The sequence below is a fragment of the Arachis hypogaea genome, chromosome 16, assembly GCF_003086295.3.
Source record: "Arachis hypogaea cultivar Tifrunner chromosome 16, arahy.Tifrunner.gnm2.J5K5, whole genome shotgun sequence".
Taxonomy (NCBI): Eukaryota; Viridiplantae; Streptophyta; class Magnoliopsida; order Fabales; family Fabaceae; genus Arachis; species Arachis hypogaea.
The window spans coordinates 126,229,962-126,247,969 of NC_092051.1; positions in this window are offsets into that span (position 1 = coordinate 126,229,962).

Genomic DNA, 18,008 nt, shown 5'->3' on the forward strand with positions numbered 1-18,008 from the left:
AGTCGACCTCTTAGTGCCATTCCCACCTGGGCCTGGGCAAGTGAAATACTTGATAGTAGCCATAGACTACTACACCAAATGGATAGAAGCGGAACCACTAGCTAGCATATCTTCAGCGAATTGCCAAAAATTCATACGGAGGCAAGTGGTCACCAGGTTTGGAATCCCAGAAACCGTCATATCGAACAATGGGACACAATTCGCCGACAAGAAGTTCAAGGGATTCCTAGCAGGACTGGGAATCAAGCAAAAGTTCTCGTCAGTCGAACACCCCAAACCAACGGCCAGGTAGAGGCAGCCAACAAAGTCATCTTAAAAGGACTAAAGAAGCGACTTGAGGGAAAAGGGCTCATGGGCAAACGAGCTAGCTTCAGTCCTACGTTTACAGGACCACCCCCCAATCATCTACCGACGAAGCCCCCTTCTGACTCACATACGGGGTCGACACAGTCACCCAATCGAAGTCGGGGAACCGAGTCCAAGTTACTCCTTGATGAGCGGATATTTTATACGCTTTTTGGGTTAATTTCATATAGTTTTTAGTATGTTTTAGTTAGTTTTTAGTTTATTTTCATTAGTTTCTAGGAAAAATTCATATTTCTGGACTTTACTACAAGTTTGTGTGTTTTTCTATAATTTTAGGTAATTTCTGGCTGAAATTGAGGGAGCTGAGCAAAAATCTTATTCAGGCTGAAAAAGGACTGCTGATGCTGTTGAATCCTGACCTCTCTGCACTCGGAATGGAATTTCTGGAGCTACAGAAGTCCAATTGACGCGCTTCCAACTGCTTTGGAAAGTAGACATCCAGGGCTTTCCAACAATATATAATAGTTCATACTTTGCTCAAGGATATATGACGTAAACTGGCGTTCAACACCAGTTCCATGTTGCAGTCTGGCATCCAGCGCCAGAAACCACGTTACAAGTTGGAGTTCAACGCCAGAAACAGGTTACAGCCTGGAGTTGAACGCCCAAAACAGCCCAAGCACGTGAGAAGCTTTAGTCTCAGCCCCAGCGCACACCAAGTGGGCCCCAGAAGTAGATTTCTGCACTATCTATCATAGTTTACTCATTTTCTGTAAACCTAGGTTACTAGTTTAGTATTTAAACAACTTTTAGAGATTTATTTTGTATCTCATGACATTTTTAGATCTGAATTTTGTACTCTTTGACAGCATGAGTTTCTAAACTCCATTGTTGGGGGTGAGGAGCTCTGCTGTGTCTCGATGAATTAATGTAAGTGTTTCTATTTTCTATTCAAACATGCGTGTCCTATCTAAGATATCTTCGCACTTCACATGATGTGATGAAGTGACAATCATCATTATTCCCCAGAATGCGTGCTGACACCACTCCCGTTCACCGTAGAATGAATGAAATCTCTTGATCTCTTAATCAGAATCTTCGTGGTATAAGCTAGATTGATGCAGCATTCAAGAGAATCCGGAAAGTCTAAACCTTGTCTGTGGTATTCGAGTAGGATTCAAGGATTGAATGACTGTGACGAGCTTCAAACTTGCGAGTGCTGGCGTAGTGACAGACGCAAAGGATAGTAATCTTATTCCGGTACGATTGAGAACCTGCAGATGATTAGTCGTGCGGTGACAGCGCCCTGGACCCTTTCACTGGAAGGATGGATGGTAGCCATGACAACGGTGATCCACCAACACACAGCTTGCCATAGGAGGACTTGCGTGCGTGAATCAGAAACAGAGGAAAGCAGAATTTCAGAAGACAAAGCATCTCCAAAACTCCAACATATTCTCCATCATTGCACAATAAGTATTTATATTTATGCCCTCTCATTTTTTACAATTGAACTTGAAAAACACTGTGTTGGCATCCTGACTAAGAATAATAAGATAACCATAGCTTGCTTCAACCAACAATCTCCGTGGGATTCGACCCTTACTCACGTAAGGTATTACTTGGACGACCCAGTGCACTTGCTGGTTAGTTGTGCGAAGTTGTAAGAGAGTAATGTGAACATTGACATTACAATTTCGTGCACCAAGTTTTTGGCGCCGTTGCGAGGATTGTTTGAGTTTGAACAACTGACGGTGAATCTTGTTGCTTAGATTAGGAAAATTTTGTCTTTTGGGTCAGAGTTTTTTATATTCTTTTCAAAAAAATTATAATATTTTTTCTTAGTTATCAAAAATACTTTTTCAAAACAAGTGTTACATTTACTGCCCAATTGGCTAGAGTGTTGGTCTGTGTTCTTGGTAATTGGGTACATTCTTTTTAAAATTCTTTTTCAAAAAATAATTTTTACATTAAATCTTGTGCCAAACTTTAAGTTTGGTGTTTTCTTGTTAATTTTTCTTTGGTTTTCGAAAATCTTATTTTGGTTTTCTAAAAATTTTAAGTTTGGTGTTCTTTCTTCATGTTCTTGTGTTCTTGTGAGTCTTCAAAGTGTTCTTAAGTTTTCCTTGTGTCTTGATCTTAAAATTTTTAAGTTTGGTGTTCCTTGGTGTTTTTCCTCCAAAATTTTCGAAAACAAGGAGCATTAGATCTAAAAATTTTTAAATCTTGTGCTATCTTATTGTTTTTCTCTCTCCTCTTTAAATTCAAAAATATTTTTTCTCTCTATTTTAAAGCAAATTTTCGAAATTTACCTTTAAAATTTAGATTTTTATTTCAAAATTAAAACTTTTTTCAAAAAAAAAAAATTTTTCATATCTTTTCAAAACTTCCTAATTACTTTCTCTCTCCTCATTTTTTTGAAATCTTCACCTATTTTTATTTATTTTATTTTAATTTATTTTGTTTTCAAAATAAATAAATAATTAAGTAAATAAAAATATTTCTTCTCTATTTTACATCATCTCCCTTTCTCCATCATGGATCTAAGCGGAAATGAACAGTCCAGAAGGACTCTGGGGTCATATGCTAACCCTCTACTGCTTCATATGGGAGTAGTATCTGCATACCCTCCATTGGAATCAGTATCTTTGAGTTGAATCCTCAGCTCATTATCATGGTGCAGCAAAGCTGCCAGTATTCTGGTCTCCCACAGGAAGAACCTACAGAGTTTCTGGTACAATTTTTACAAATTGCTGACACAGTACATGATAAGGAAGTAGATCAGGATGTCTACAGATTATTACTATTCCCATTTGCTGTAAAAGACCAAGCTAAGAGGTGGTTAAATAAACAACCTAAGGCTAGCATAAAGACATGAAAACAACTGACAGAAAAATTCCTGAATCAATACTTTCCTCCAAAACGGATGACATAGCTAAGGCTGGACATCCAAGGCTTTAAACAAGGAGATAATGAATCTCTTTATGATGCTTGGGAGAGATACAGAGAGATGCTAAGAAAATGCCCCTCTGAAATGTTTTCAGAGTGGGTTCAGTTAGACATCTTCTATTATGGGCTTACAGAAAGAGCTCAGATCTCTCTAGATTACTCAGCTGGTGGATCTATCCACATGAGAAAGACAATTGAAGAAGCTCAAGAGCTCATTGATACAATTGCGAGAAATCAGCATCTGTACCTAAGCAGTGACCCTTCCATGAAAGAAGAGGCTAAAACAGTAACTACTGAACCCAGTTCTACTGAACAAGCTACTGAATTCAATCAGCAATTGGACTTTCTAACACAGCAGTTAGCCGAATTCAAAGATAGACTACAAGAGACAAGGATGCATAATATAAATATGGAAGAACAATTGAAGCAAACAAAATAGCAGCTGTCAAAACAAATAACAGAAGAATGCCAAGCAGTTCAATTAAGAAGTGGAAAAACATTAAATACCCCATCTCAAGGCAGCAGGAAGCCAAGAAATGAGCAAACCACCCAAAATCCATCTGAGAACAGTAAGAGCCCAGAAAAAAATAATTCTGGTGTTAAAACGCCAGAGATTGGGTGGAAGGCTAGCGCTGAACGCCCAGACCATGCTCAGGACTGGCGTTCAACGCCAGAAACAAGCAAGGAACTGGCGTTGAACGCCCAAAAGAAGCACAGTTCTGGCGTTCAGACGCCAAGAGCAAATGAGGAGTTGGCGTCTAACGTCACTCCAGCTTCTAACTCTGGCACTCAATTGTCGGAGAGGGATCAGACACACACAAGTGCTGATGACAACCCATCTAAAAAGGCTTCTTCAACCACTTCTGTAGGAAATAAATCTACAGCAACCAAGGTTGAGGAATATAAAGCCAAGATACCTTATCCTCAAAAACTCCGCCAAGAGGAGCAGGATAAGTAATTTGCTCGCTTTGCAGATTATCTCAGGACTCTTGAAATAAAGATTCTGTTTGCAGAAGCACTTGAGCAAATACCTTCTTACGCCAAGTTCATGAAAGAGATCTTGAGTCATAAGAAGGATTGAAGAGAAACTGAAAGAGTTCTCCTCACTGAAGAATGCAGTGCAGTCATTCTGAAAAGCTTTTCTGAAAAGCTTAAAGATCCCGGAAGCTTTCTGATACCATGCACATTAGAGGGAAATTGCACCAGGACAGCTTTATGCGATCTTGGGGCAAGCATCAACCTGATACCTGCATCCACCATCAGAACGCTTGGTTTAACTGAAGAAGTTAAACCAACCCGGATATGTCTCCAACTTGATGATGGCTCCATTAAATATCCATCAGGCGTGATTGAGGACATGATTATCAGGGTTGGGCCATTCGCCTTTCCCACCGACTTTGTTGTGCTGGAAATGGAGGAGCACAAGAGTGCTACTCTCATTCTAGGAAGACCTTTCCTAGCAACTGGACGAACTCTCATTGATGTCCAAAAGGGGGAAGTCACCCTGAGAGTCAATGAGGATGAGTTTAAATTGAATGCTGTCAATGCCATGCAGCATCCAGACACACCAAAAGACTGCATGAAAGTTGATCTTATTGACTCTGGTGGAGGAGATCAACATGGCTGAGAGTCTCGAATCAGAGCTGGAAGACATCTTTAAAGATATTCCGCCTGATCTAGAGGATTCAGAGGAATTGAAAGAGCCTCTGAAATTTCCTCAGGGAGAGGAAAAACCTCCTAAACCCGAGCTCAAACCATTACCACCATCCCTGAAATATGCATTTCTGGGAGAAGGTGATACTTTTCCAGTGATCATAAGCTCTGCTTTAAATCCACCGGAAGAGGAAGCACTAATCCAAGTGCTAAGGACACACAAGGCAGCTCTTGGGTGGTCCATAAGTGACCTTAGGGGCATAAGCCCAGCTAGATGCATGCACAAAATCCTATTGGAGGATGATGCTAAGCCAGTGGTTCAACCACAGAGGCGGCTAAATCCAGCCATGAAGGAAGTGGTGCAGAAAGAGGTCACTAAATTACTAGAGGCTGGGATTATTTATCCTATTTCTGATAGCCCCTGGGTGAGTCCTGTTCAAGTTGTCCCTAAAAAGGGAGGCATGACAGTGATTCATAATGAAAAAAATGAACTGGTTCCTACAAGAACAGTTATAGGGTGGCGCATGTGTATTGATTACAGAAGGCTCAATACAGCCACCAGAAAGGATCATTTTCCTTTACCATTCATAGACCAGATGCTAGAAAGACTAGCAGGTCATAATTACTACTGCTTTTGGATGGCTATTCAGGCTACAACCAAATTGCAGTAGATCCCCAGGATCAAGAGAAAATAGCATTCACATGTCCATCTGGAGTATTTGCTTACAGAAGGATGCCTTTTGGGCTGTGTAATGCGCCTGCAACCTTTCAGAGATGCATGCTCTCTATTTTCTCTGATATGGTGGAAAATTTTCTGGAAGTCTTCATGGATGACTTCTCAGTATATGGAGACTCATTCAGCTCCTGTCTTGATTACCTGACACTGGTTTTGAAAAGATGCCAAGAGACCAACCTGGTTTTAAACTGGGAAAAATGTCACTTTATGGTGACTGAAGGGATTGTCCTTGGGCATAAAATTTCAAACAAGGGAATAGAGGTGGATCAAGCTAAAATAGAGGTAATTGAAAAATTACCACCACCTGCCAATGTTAAGGCAATCAGAAGCTTTCTAGGGCATGCAGGATTCTATAGGAGGTTTATAAAGGATTTTTCAAAAAATGCAAAACCTCTAAGCAACCTGCTAGCTGCCGACATGCCATTTGTGTTTGACACAGAGTGCCTGCAGGCGTTTGAAACTCTGAAAGCTAAACTGGTCACAGCACCAGTTATCTCTGCACCAGACTGGACATTACCATTCGAATTAATGTGTGATGCCAGTGATCACGCCATTGGTGCAGTGCTGGGACAGAGGCATGACAAGCTTCTGCATGTCATTTATTACGCTAGCCGTGTTCTGAATGATGCCCAGAAAAATTACACAACCACAAAAAAAAAGAATTGCTTGCAGTGGTTTATGCCATTGATAAGTTTAGATCATACTTAGTAGGATCAAAGGTGATTGTGTACACAGATCATGCTGCTCTTAAATATCTACTCACAAAGTAGGATTCAAAACCCAGACTCATAAGATGGGTGTTACTTCTGCAAGAGTTTGATATAGAAATAAGAGACAGAAAAGGGACAGAAAACCAAGTGGCTGACCATCTGTCCCGGATAGAACCAGTGGAAGGGGCGTCCTCCCCCTCTATTGAGATCTCTGAAACCTTTCCGGATGAGCATTTGTTCGCCATTCAGGAATTACCATGGTTTACAGACATTGCAAACTACAAAGCTGCAAGGTTCATTCCCAAGGAGTACAACAGGCAACAAAAGAAAAAATTAATTACTAATGCAAAGTACTACTTGTGGGATGAAAAAAACCCTATCTCTTTAAGAGATGTGCAGACGGAATAATCCGTAGGTGTGTGCCTAAGGAAGAAGCACAAAGGATCCTATGGCATTGCCATGGATCACAATATGGAGATCATTTCGGAGGTGAGCGAACAGCCACCAAGGTCCTCTAATGTGGTTTCTACTGGCCTACACTCTATAGAGATTCCCGAGAGTTTGTACGTAACTGTGACAGTTGCCAGAGAGCTAGTAATTTACCTCTCAGTTACGCCACAACAAGAAATCTTGGAGATTGAGTTGTTTGATGTATGGGGAATTGATTTCATGGGGCCTTTCCCACCATCATACTCAAACACTTATATTCTGGTGGCAGTTGACTATGTATCAAAATGGGTAGAGGCCATTGCCACACCCACCAATGATACTAAAAATGTACTAAAGTTCCTCTAGAAACATATATTCAGCAGATTTGGTGTCCCTAGGGTACTAATCAGTGATGGGGGCACTCACTTCTGCAACAAACAGCTTTACTCTGCCATGGTCCGGTATGGGATTCGCCATAAGGTGGCAACTCCATATCATCCGCAGATAAATGGACAACCTGAAGTTTCTAACAGAGAACTAAAAAGAATCCTAGAACGGACTGTGAGTACCCATAGAAAGGATTGGGCACGAAGCTTGGATGATGCTCTGTGGGCTTACAAAATAGCATTCAAGACTCCTATATGGACCTCTCCATACCAACTTGTGTATGGTAAGGCATGCCACCTGCCCATGGAACTGGAACATAAAGCCTACTGGGCAACCAAATTCCTAAACTTTGATGCCAAATTAGCTGGAGAAATAAGATTGCTCCAGCTGAATGAGCTAGAGGAATTCAGATTCACTGCTTTCGAAAATGCCAAGATTTATAAAGAAAAATCAAAAAGGTGGCATGACAGAAAGTTGTCATCTAGAATCTTTGAACCAGGACAAAAGGTTCTGTTGTTTAACTCTAGGCTCAGGCTATTCCTCGGGAAACTGAAGTCCCGGTGGAGGGGACCATATGTGATTACAAGTGTATCACCATATGGTTATGTGGAGCTTCAAGATATTAATTCTGATAAGAAGTTCATTGTTAATGGACAGAGAATCAAGCACTATCTTGAAGGCAATGTTGAGCAAGAGTGCTCAAGGCTGAGGCTAGAGTAAAAACTCAGTAAGGTCCAGCTAAAGACAATAAAGAAGCGCTTGCTGGGAGGCAACCCAGCCATGGGGCATCACTTCCTCTAAGCATTTTACCCTATTCTTGATTTTATTTGTTTATATAAAGTTCATTGATACTAAGGTAAAGAGGCAATTGTATAAGTTTACAGGGTTACAGAAGAATTTTGCACACAAAACAGAGAAAAAGAGCTCACTGGCAAGAAAACGCCAGTAAAAGTCTGTTTTGGGCGTTCAACGCCCAAAAGAAGCATCCACTGGGCGTTGAACGTCAGTAAGGATAGCCATCTGGGCGTTAAACGCCAGAAAGAAGCATCTTCTGGGCGTTTAACGCCAGATTTACAGCGTCCTGGGCGTTCAGAAAAATGCCCAGTGACAAAGGAGTTCCTGGCGTTCAACGCTAGAAAGAAGCAACAGCTGGGCGTTGAACGCCCAGGAGAAGCAGCAGTTGGGTGTTGAACGCCCAAAACATGCAGCGTTTGGGCGTTCAAACGCCAGGATGGTGGGGAGGAGGTAAATTCGTTTTTTTTTCATATTTTTCATTTTAATCTTAATTTTCATGTTTCAATTCATGATTTCTTGCATAAACATGTTACAAACTCTGATTTCTAAAATCCCTAATTTCTAAAAACCCTACTTTAAAAAAATATCAAATGTATCTTAATCCATAAGCACAAATCCTTCTTTTCAATCCAATTCAACTTTTTTTCAAATTTTCAAAATAAATCTATCTCTTTTCATTCAAAAATCTTTTCAACTAATCAATATCTTTTTCAAATCTCGATATTATCTTTTTCAAAAATCCAAATTTATCTTTTTCAAATATCTTTCATATCTTTTCAATTTTAAATTATATCTTTTCTTATCATACTTATCTCTTTTTAAATCATATCTTCTATCTTATCTTTCTCCCTATTTTTGAAAATCCACCCCCCTCCCTTTTAAAAACACATTCGGCCTCCTTCCTCTCATCCACCATTCAACACTAGCTCTCCTTCTATCCCTCTCTTTTCTTTTCTTTTGCTTGAGGACAAGCAATCCTCTAAGTTTGGTGTGTTTATCCGTGATCACTAAACCATACCCACTAAGATCATGGCTCCTAAAGGAAAACAACCCACTCCAAGAGGCAAGAAAGAGAGTGTTCCAAAACCACTTTGGAATCAAGGGAGGTTCTTAACCAAAGAACATTCAGACCATTACTACAAAATAATGGTTCTAAGATCTGTGATCCCGGAAGTCAAGTTCGATCTGAAAGAAGATGAATATCCGGAGATCCAAGAGCAGATTCGAAACAGGAACTGGGAAGTCCTAGCTAATCCTGAAACGAAAGTGGGAAGGAATATGGTTCAAGAATTCTATGCTAATCTGTGGCAAACAGATAGGCAGAGAATATCTGGAGCTGCCCTCTATGACTATAGGACTGTGGTCAGAGGAAAGATTGTTCACATCCACCCTGACAAAATCAGGGAGATCTTTAAGCTACCTCAGCTAAAAGATGACACAGACTCCTTCAATAGGAGAATGATGAGAACAAACAAGGGCCTGGATAAGATTCTAGAGGATATATGCATCTCTGGAGCCAGGTGGACCACCAGCACGAAGGGTGCCCCAAATCAACTCAAGAGAGAAGATCTCAAACCAGTCGCCAGAGGATGGCTGGACTTCATTGGGCGTTCTATATTGCCCACCAGCAACCGTTCTGAAGTCAATATTAGAAGAGCAGTGATGATCCATTGCATTATGTTGGGAAAAGAAGTAGAAGTTCATCAACTGATCCCATCTGAATTCTACATACTTGCCAACAAGAACTCCAAAGATGCCAGGTTGGCTTATCCAAGCCTAATCTCTATGCTCTGCAAAGATGCTGGAGTAAAGATGGGAATAACAGAGTATATCTCAGTGGAGCAACCAATCACTAAAATCACAATGGAAAAACAACAAATGCAGGATGACCCCATCAAGAGGAGGGCGCAAGAATTCCTACCAGAACTCCCTCAATTTGAATACTGGGAGCATCTTGAGGCATCTGTCACTAAGTTGCAAGAAACCATGGACCAATTGAAGGAAGAACAGCAAAATCAAAACAGCATGCTTTGCAAACTGCTCAGAGAACAAGAGGTGCAAGGGCGTGAATTAAGAGAACTAAAGCGTCAGAAACTATCTCTTGAAGGGCCAAGCACCCCACAGACTAAAGAGGCATCCGCTTCCCAAAGTCAAGGTTGTTGAGTTCTGATCTTAACCTTAACCCTGTGATAATTTTTTTTCTATTATTTGAGTTTCACCTTAGGAGTCATATAACGGTAATTAGTATTTATATTTTGATTTTATCCCCAATTAAGCTATAATTTATTTTTCTCATCATCATTAAACATGAATAAAATAGAAGATTTTCTTTAGAACAAGGAGGCAATAATTTTTGAGTTTTTAATAAAACAAATTCTAATTGTTTACATGTGGTGGCAATGCTTTCTGCCTTCTGAATGAATGCTTGAACAGTGCATATGTCTTTGGAATTTGATGTTCTTGAATGTTAAATATGTTGGCTCTTGAAAGAATGATAAACATGAGACATGTTATTGGTAATCTGAAAAATCATAAAAATGATTCTTAAAGTAAGAAAAAGCAGTGAATACAAAGCTTGCAAAAAAAAAAAGCAAGCAGAAAAAGCCAATAACCCTTAAAACCAAAAGGCAAAGGTAATAAAAAGGATCCTAGGCTTTGAGTATCAGTGGATGGGAGGGCCTAAGGAAATCAAATTCTGGTCTAAGCGGCTAAACCAAGCTGTCCCTAACCATGTGCTTGTGGCGTGAAGGTGTCAAGTGAAAACTTGAGACTGAGCAGTTAAAGTCAAGGTCCAAAGCAAAGAGAAGAGTGTGCTTAAGAACCCTGGACACCTCTAATTGGGGGCTTTAGCAAAGCTGAGTCACAATCTAAAAAGGTTCACCCAATTATGTGTCTGTGGCATTTATGTATCCGGTGGTAATACTGGAAAACAAAGTGCTTAGGGCCACGGCCAAGACTCATAAAAGTAGCTGTGTTCAAGAATCAACATACTGAACTAGGAGAATCAATAACACTATCTGAATTTTAAGTTCCTATAGATGCCAATCATTCTGAGCTTCAATGGATAAAGTGAGATGCCAAAACTGTTCGGAAGCAAAAAGCTACTAGCCCCACTCATTTAATTAGAATCTGAGCTTCACTCAAAAACTCTGAGATATTATTGTTTCTTGACTCATTTGTGTTCTATATTATTTATCTAGTTGCTTGAGGACAAGCAACAGTTTAAGTTTGGTGTTGTGATGAGCGGATATTTTATACGCTTTTTGGGGTTAATTTCATATAGTTTTTAGTATGTTTTAGTTAGTTTTTAGTTTATTTTCATTAGTTTCTAGGCAAAATTCATATTTCTGGACTTTACTATGAGTTTGTGTATTTTTCTATAATTTCAGGTAATTTCTGGCTGAAATTGAGGGAGCTGAGCAAAAATCTGATTCAGGCTGAAAAAGGACTGCTGATGTTGTTGAATCCTGACCTCTCTGCACTCGGAATGGAATTTCTGGAGCTACAGGAGTCCAATTGACGCGCTTCCAATTGCGTTGGAAAGTAAACATCCAGGGCTTTCCTGCAATATATAATAGTTTATACTTTGCTCAAGGATAGATGACGTAAACTGGCGTTCAATGCCAGTTCCATGTTGCAGTCTGGCGTCCAGCGCCAGAAACACGTTACAAGTTGGAGTTCAACGCCAGAAATAGGTTACAGCCTGGCGTTGAACACCCAAAACAGCCCAGGCACGTGAGAAGCTTTAGTCTCAGCCCCAGCACACACCAAGTGGGCCCTAGAAGTAGATTTCTGCACTATCTATCAAAGTTTACTCATTTTCTGTAAACCTAGGTTACTAGTTTAGTATTTAAATAACTTTTAGAGATTTATTTTGTATCTCATGACATTTTTAGATCTGAATTTTGTACTCTTTGACAGCATGAGTTTCTAAACTCCATTGTTGGGGGTGAGGAGCTCTGCTGTGTCTCGATGAATTAATGTAAGTGTTTCTGTTTTTTATTCAAACATGCGTGTTCCTATCTAAGATATCTATTCGCACTTCAATATGAATGTGATGAACGTGACAATCATCATTATTCCCCCACAAACGCGTGCCTGACAACCACTCCCGTTCACCGTAGAATGAATGAATATCTCTTGGATCTCTTAATCAGAATCTTCGTGGTATAAGCTAGATTGATGGCAGCATTCAAGAGAATCCAGAAAGTCTAAACCTTGTCTGTGGTATTCCGAGTAGGATTCAGGGATTGAATGACTGTGACGAGCTTCAAACTTGCGAGTGCTGGGCGTAGTGACAGACGCAAAAGGATAGTAAATCTTATTCCGGTACGATTGAGAACCTGCAGATGATTAGCCGTGCGGTGACAGCGCACCTGGACCCTTTTCACTGGAAGGATGGATGGTAGCCATTGACAACGGTGATCCACCAACACACAGCTTGCCATAGGAGGACTTGCGTGCGTGAATCAGAAAACAGAGGAAAGCAGAATTTCAGAAGACAAAGCATCTCAAAAACTCCAACATATTCTCCATCATTGCACAATAAGTATTTATATTTATGCCCTCTCATTTTTTACAATTGAACTTGAAAAACACTGTTGTTGGCATCCTGACTAAGAATAATAAGATAACCATAGCTTGCTTCAAACCAACAATCTCCGTGGGATTCGACCTTACTCACGTAAGGTATTACTTGGACGACCCAGTGCACTTGCTGGTTAGTTGTGCGAAGTTGTAAGAGAGTAATGTGAACATTGACATTACAATTTCGTGCACCACTCCTCAGAGGAGGAAATGAAGCAATTGAAAAAGATCTGGTCGATAAGACAAGGCAAATGGCGCATCTAACAGAAACAGCAATTAAGCAAAGGATAGCCCTAAGGTACAATGGTAAAGTGCTAAGAAGAAGTCTGGAAGAAGGTGACTTTGTCTTACGATGCAACGACATAGAGCTACCAACCCCAAGAGAAGGCAAGTTGGCCGCAAACTGGGAAGGCCCTTACAGGGTAAAAGAGAACCTCATCAAAGAAGGCTACAAGTTGGAGAAGTTGGATGGAAGCGAGGTACCGAGAATATGGAACATGGCAAACCTGAAGAGGTTCTACTCATAAGAAGAAGCAACCACACGATCTGACGACCTTGCTCCCTCCACTTTAATTTCCTTTGCATTCCTTTTTCACTATCTTTCACTTAATTATGTATTACATCACTTCTTTGCTTTAAAAGTTCTACAATGCATATATAATAGGTTTGTCTTTTTTCAAGATTCACGTCAAAACAACAAAACAACAAAAAATAATGAACGATCGACCTAACGGAAATCCGGGACTAATCACCCCGGGAACCAAAGGGACCCAAAGCAAAAACGGCTCAAAGCGACAAGCAACAAAAATGGTAAATACCATAAAAACGGTAAATCAAAAGGCCGCGACGGCCCGGATAAGCAAAAAATAAATAATAATAAAAGCAAAGCCACGAAGGCCCGAGCAAGAAAACAACAAATAGAAAACGGCATGATCAAGATAAAGTGCCAAAGTGTTCGTTACAACTAAAAGGCACCTTAAACATGCCTAAAGATAAAAATAAATTACAAAAGGCAAAAAGTGCAAAAGCTAAAAGAAGTATCCATCTCAAGACTTAAGGATATCAACAATCTTCCCGTCCTCAACTGTCTTGAGAGCTCCAACCTGGGAAAGATCGAGATCGGGAGCCAGTACGACCACCTGAAGCTTAATCCCCTCCTCAGTCAGCTTCACGGCCTCCCGGGTCCCCTTTGCAAGCTCCTTATTTTTTTTTCTTCAAAGCAGCCATCTCCTGACGAGCAGCCGCTGCCAAGCTCTCCGCCAACTTCAGATTTTCCTCTAAATCATTGGCCTTCTTCTCCACAGCAGCAGTCTCACCACGAGAAGTATTCAAATCTTTCATCAAGGCGAGGTCCCGATCTACCAGCCTGTTGATCTCTTTGGCATCCTCCTCAGCGTTCTTCTCCTGCTCAGACAACTTTGTCTTCAGAGACTCCTCCCGAGATCTTGAATTTGTCAGGTCTTTCTAGGAGTTCCGAAGCTTCCCTTCTAAAACATGACAATTTCCCAGGATAGGCTCCACCTTCTTGGCAATAGCAGCAGCTCGAAGAAGACTGCGATAAATCCACCTCGCCTGCCCAGAGAGGTTGGTATCCCGGAAAAACTCTTCGGTGCCAGGAAGCAACTGGGATTCGATGAAACCCCCAGCATCAAAGTTATTTTCTATCATAGAGAGGGCCTTCCCGGAGTCCTGCTTCCTCTTCTTCGGGTTGTCAACGACCTTCAAGTCGTCGTCGCCAAACCCTAGATCCTCCTCAAAGGGAACCTCCGCCTCCACACTTGGGTTCCCCGAGGTATTTATAGGAGGGGCTTCAACCTTATCCGACTGACCTTCGTCAGCCCCGTCGACCCGACCACTACCTTCCCCGGCATCCTCCTTGTCCTGACTCGCCGAAGAAGTCGCCGAAGAGTCGTCACCACCCTCATCACCCCCTTGGATGAGGTTCATCAAGTCAGCCAAGGTTTTCTTCCCGCCAACCATGGAAAGTGCAAGAAAATAGGCAAAGGTGTGAGCAATAGAAGAGCAAACACTAAAAATACAAAAAAGTAAAGAACTCACCAACATACGACCGACCGGCCTCCCGGTCCCCCATAACCATACAAGGGTTAAGATTTTTCTCGCCGAAAATGGCCAACAAAATGTCGGCGATGTTACGATCCTCCGGGCTCAGCCAATCATAGGATATTTTTATCAGATAATCGGATCCCGCCCCGAAGCTCCAGTAAGTCGGGATCCGCCTTTCCCCCTCGACAGTAAGCCTGAAGGGTTGATGACCCTCAATTGGCCTAACCTTGAACGTAGACTTAAAACAGTGGAAGGAGTCCTTAAAAAGGCCAAAGATCCGACGACCTTGTTGGGCCTTGAAGGACATATACCCCTTCTTCGCCTTCCCCTGCCGAGAAGGGTTCGTTAGAAGGAAAAGGTAGAGGAAAACGTTCACGGAGGTCGGAAGCTCCAGGTATTCACAAACCATCTCGAAGCATCGGATGGCAGCCCAGCTGTTCGGGTGCAGTTGCGACGGAGCAACGTCACAACGGTTCAACAAACCCATGACAAAGGGGGAAAAGGGTAAACGAACCCCCAAGTTCTGAACATGGGTTCGTAAACCCATAACCAGTCAACAACTCGTGGAGCCGCCAGGTTCTTTTGGCAAACACGCTCCCGATCAGCGGGAATATAAACTTGATAAAACGCTTCCTCGGGACCACCCCCACACAATAGCCCAGCCTGGCGCAAATCCTGGAGGCCCTCCTTCGTGACCTTGGAAGGGGTGTCCTTCACGTCGGAAGAAACCCAAGCATAATGATCAACGAAGTCAGCTAGCGGTCACTGAGCCTGATTCGGAAGAACGAGGCACTCGGCCATACCTTCAATAGGGCACCACTTAGTCAGAACGGGACGTCGGAAATCCTTAAAGCAGTAAAAACAAAACTACAACTCCCAAAATCACCCCCTAAGTACCCTTAAACTAACCCAGAACTCAAGCAAAATCTTAGGAAAATCCAATGGCGCCCCTCTAGAAAAAGAAGCAAGCAAAAACCAGGCATGCATACGAAAATACACAAGAAAATACCAAAATAAAAACTGCGAAGCAACATACCAGGAAAAATGCAGAATCCGCAAAGTTGAAGGAAGAAAGGGAAGAAGGAACATTGGAAGCAGATCGAAGTAGCAGCAAAGCAGGGAAGAAGATGGAAGCGACAGCAGTACGAAAGAATAGAAGAAGAGGGAGAATGAATTTATGAGGGGGTTGCAAGACAAAAATAGGGAAAAAAGCGTAACCGCCGAGGAAGAGCGCCAAAAGGCAGGGGCATAATCGTCGTTTCATGCAAAATTCAAATCATGAAATGATGGGATTTAATGCCCCACACAGAAGCCAAGGAGGCAGCGTCAGAGACGAGATAACCATGCGTGAGAAGAAGAACACATCCCGTCTCGGCGAGTAGGACAAACGCGCCTAGCCACAAGCTCCAAACCTCAAGGCTAGCACTTTGGGGGCACTGTTACGGACCATTACAAGTCCAGCCCAGTTAGCCGTCGGGTCGGGGCACCACCCCTGACCCAGGCCCAAACTATCCCTCACAAGGAGAATCCAACGGGTCAGTTCCTAACACCCGACCCGGTTGACGCCCGACTTTACCATCTGCACGACCCAGTGCACCACGCCTAGCAAAACGGTCAGGACGGTCTCCTCGGAGCAACACCCGAGGCCCCGACCCGAAGTCCGAAACGACCTCCCCCCCCCCCTCCCCACGTGGACAGAGACAGCTCACAAGCACCCTGGCCAGTGGGCTAGGTCATTTATGGGCCCGCCCAGCACAGTATATAAGGAGAGAGGTCAGCACTCCCCACGAGGTACACATCACCTTACCTAATTTGGCTATCATTTCGTACGGACACTGACTTGATCGTCGGAGTGTCCTTGCAGGTGGCCACCCCCCTCTCTTCCATTCTACCACCGATTTCGCCAGTCTTCAACTCCAGACCAGGAACCCGCTCCAAGCCACTTCAGGGTCTCGCCCGCTCATCCCTTCACCATCACCCGACCCATCGAGCACCCGAGATCATCTGGTGACGAACAAATCATTATATATTTTCCTAACAACATTACCTAACAAACCATGAGCAATTTTGAATTACAGTCATCAACAATGAAAAATTAAACATCTATAAGACATGTGGCCTAGTGCATGACGCTCTGGGTTTGAGCATAGTAGATATATAAAACCTTATCCATAAAATTGGGGAGGTTTTTTATGTTATTTGTACCCTTGTCCATGTCAGAAGGCAGTAAGACACAGGCATCAGAATAGAAATATCCAAACACAAAGATTAAACAACAACATTTTATTAAAACTATATTGAAAACTGCAGTCTCACAAACTCTTTAATCATACTAATCCACCCAATTAAATGCATGAAAGAAGGACAGGTAATCACAAATTGGTCAAATACACAAATCATAATTTCTCATCCTCAATTTTAAGTCTAACCATGCTAGAAACTTTTTTCTTGGATATCAAACTCTATTTTGCAACAAATCCATGTATAGGAAGAAAATGTATTATTATAGTTTTGGGCTAATCAAATTAAACTCTTGTATTTATCACAAACTAAAAATTTCTTATCATGATCTCAATAATCATAATATATTTACCTAACAGCATTACCTAACAAACCAAGAGCAATTTTGAATAGCAGTCATCAACAATGATAAATTAAACATCTATAAGACATGTGACCTAGTGCATGACGCTCTGGGTTTGAGCACAATATAAAACCTTATCCCTAAAATTGGGGAGGTTTTTTATGTTATTTGTACCCTTGTCCAGGTCAGAAGGCAGCAAGACACAGGCATCAAAATTTATATATCCAAACATAAAGATTAAACAACAGCATTTTATTAAAACTATATTGAAAACTACAGTCTCACAAATGCTTTAATCATACTAATCCATCCAACTAAATGCAGGTTCTAAGTGAAAGAATGACAAGTAATCATAAATTGGTAAATACACAAATCAATTTAATAGATACGCGAAATGCGTTTGGTAACAAATGAGATAATTAATTGGAGTAGGATTTCATCAAAATTACTTGTGTGTTGGTGAAGTTGATGGAGTAGGATTTCATAAAAAAATGAGACATGATTAATTGGAAGGTTCAGAGCATTGGTTATCATGATAGAACTTTGATCAAATTTATTATCTCTTTAAATGTTACCAAATTTGATCAAAAGATAGAGGAGCAGCATACAATTATCGAAACATACACAAACCTCATTAACAATAAGAACACTTACCATAATCACATTTTAACATCACAAATTGAAAAAAAAGACTGGTGGTTACCAGAGCAGAGAGGACAGGCCAATAGCAGGCCCGAACCGACGACGACCACGTGGGCAGAGACAGCGACGCGGCTAGCAGCTTCTAGAGACCGAGACTGCAACGCGA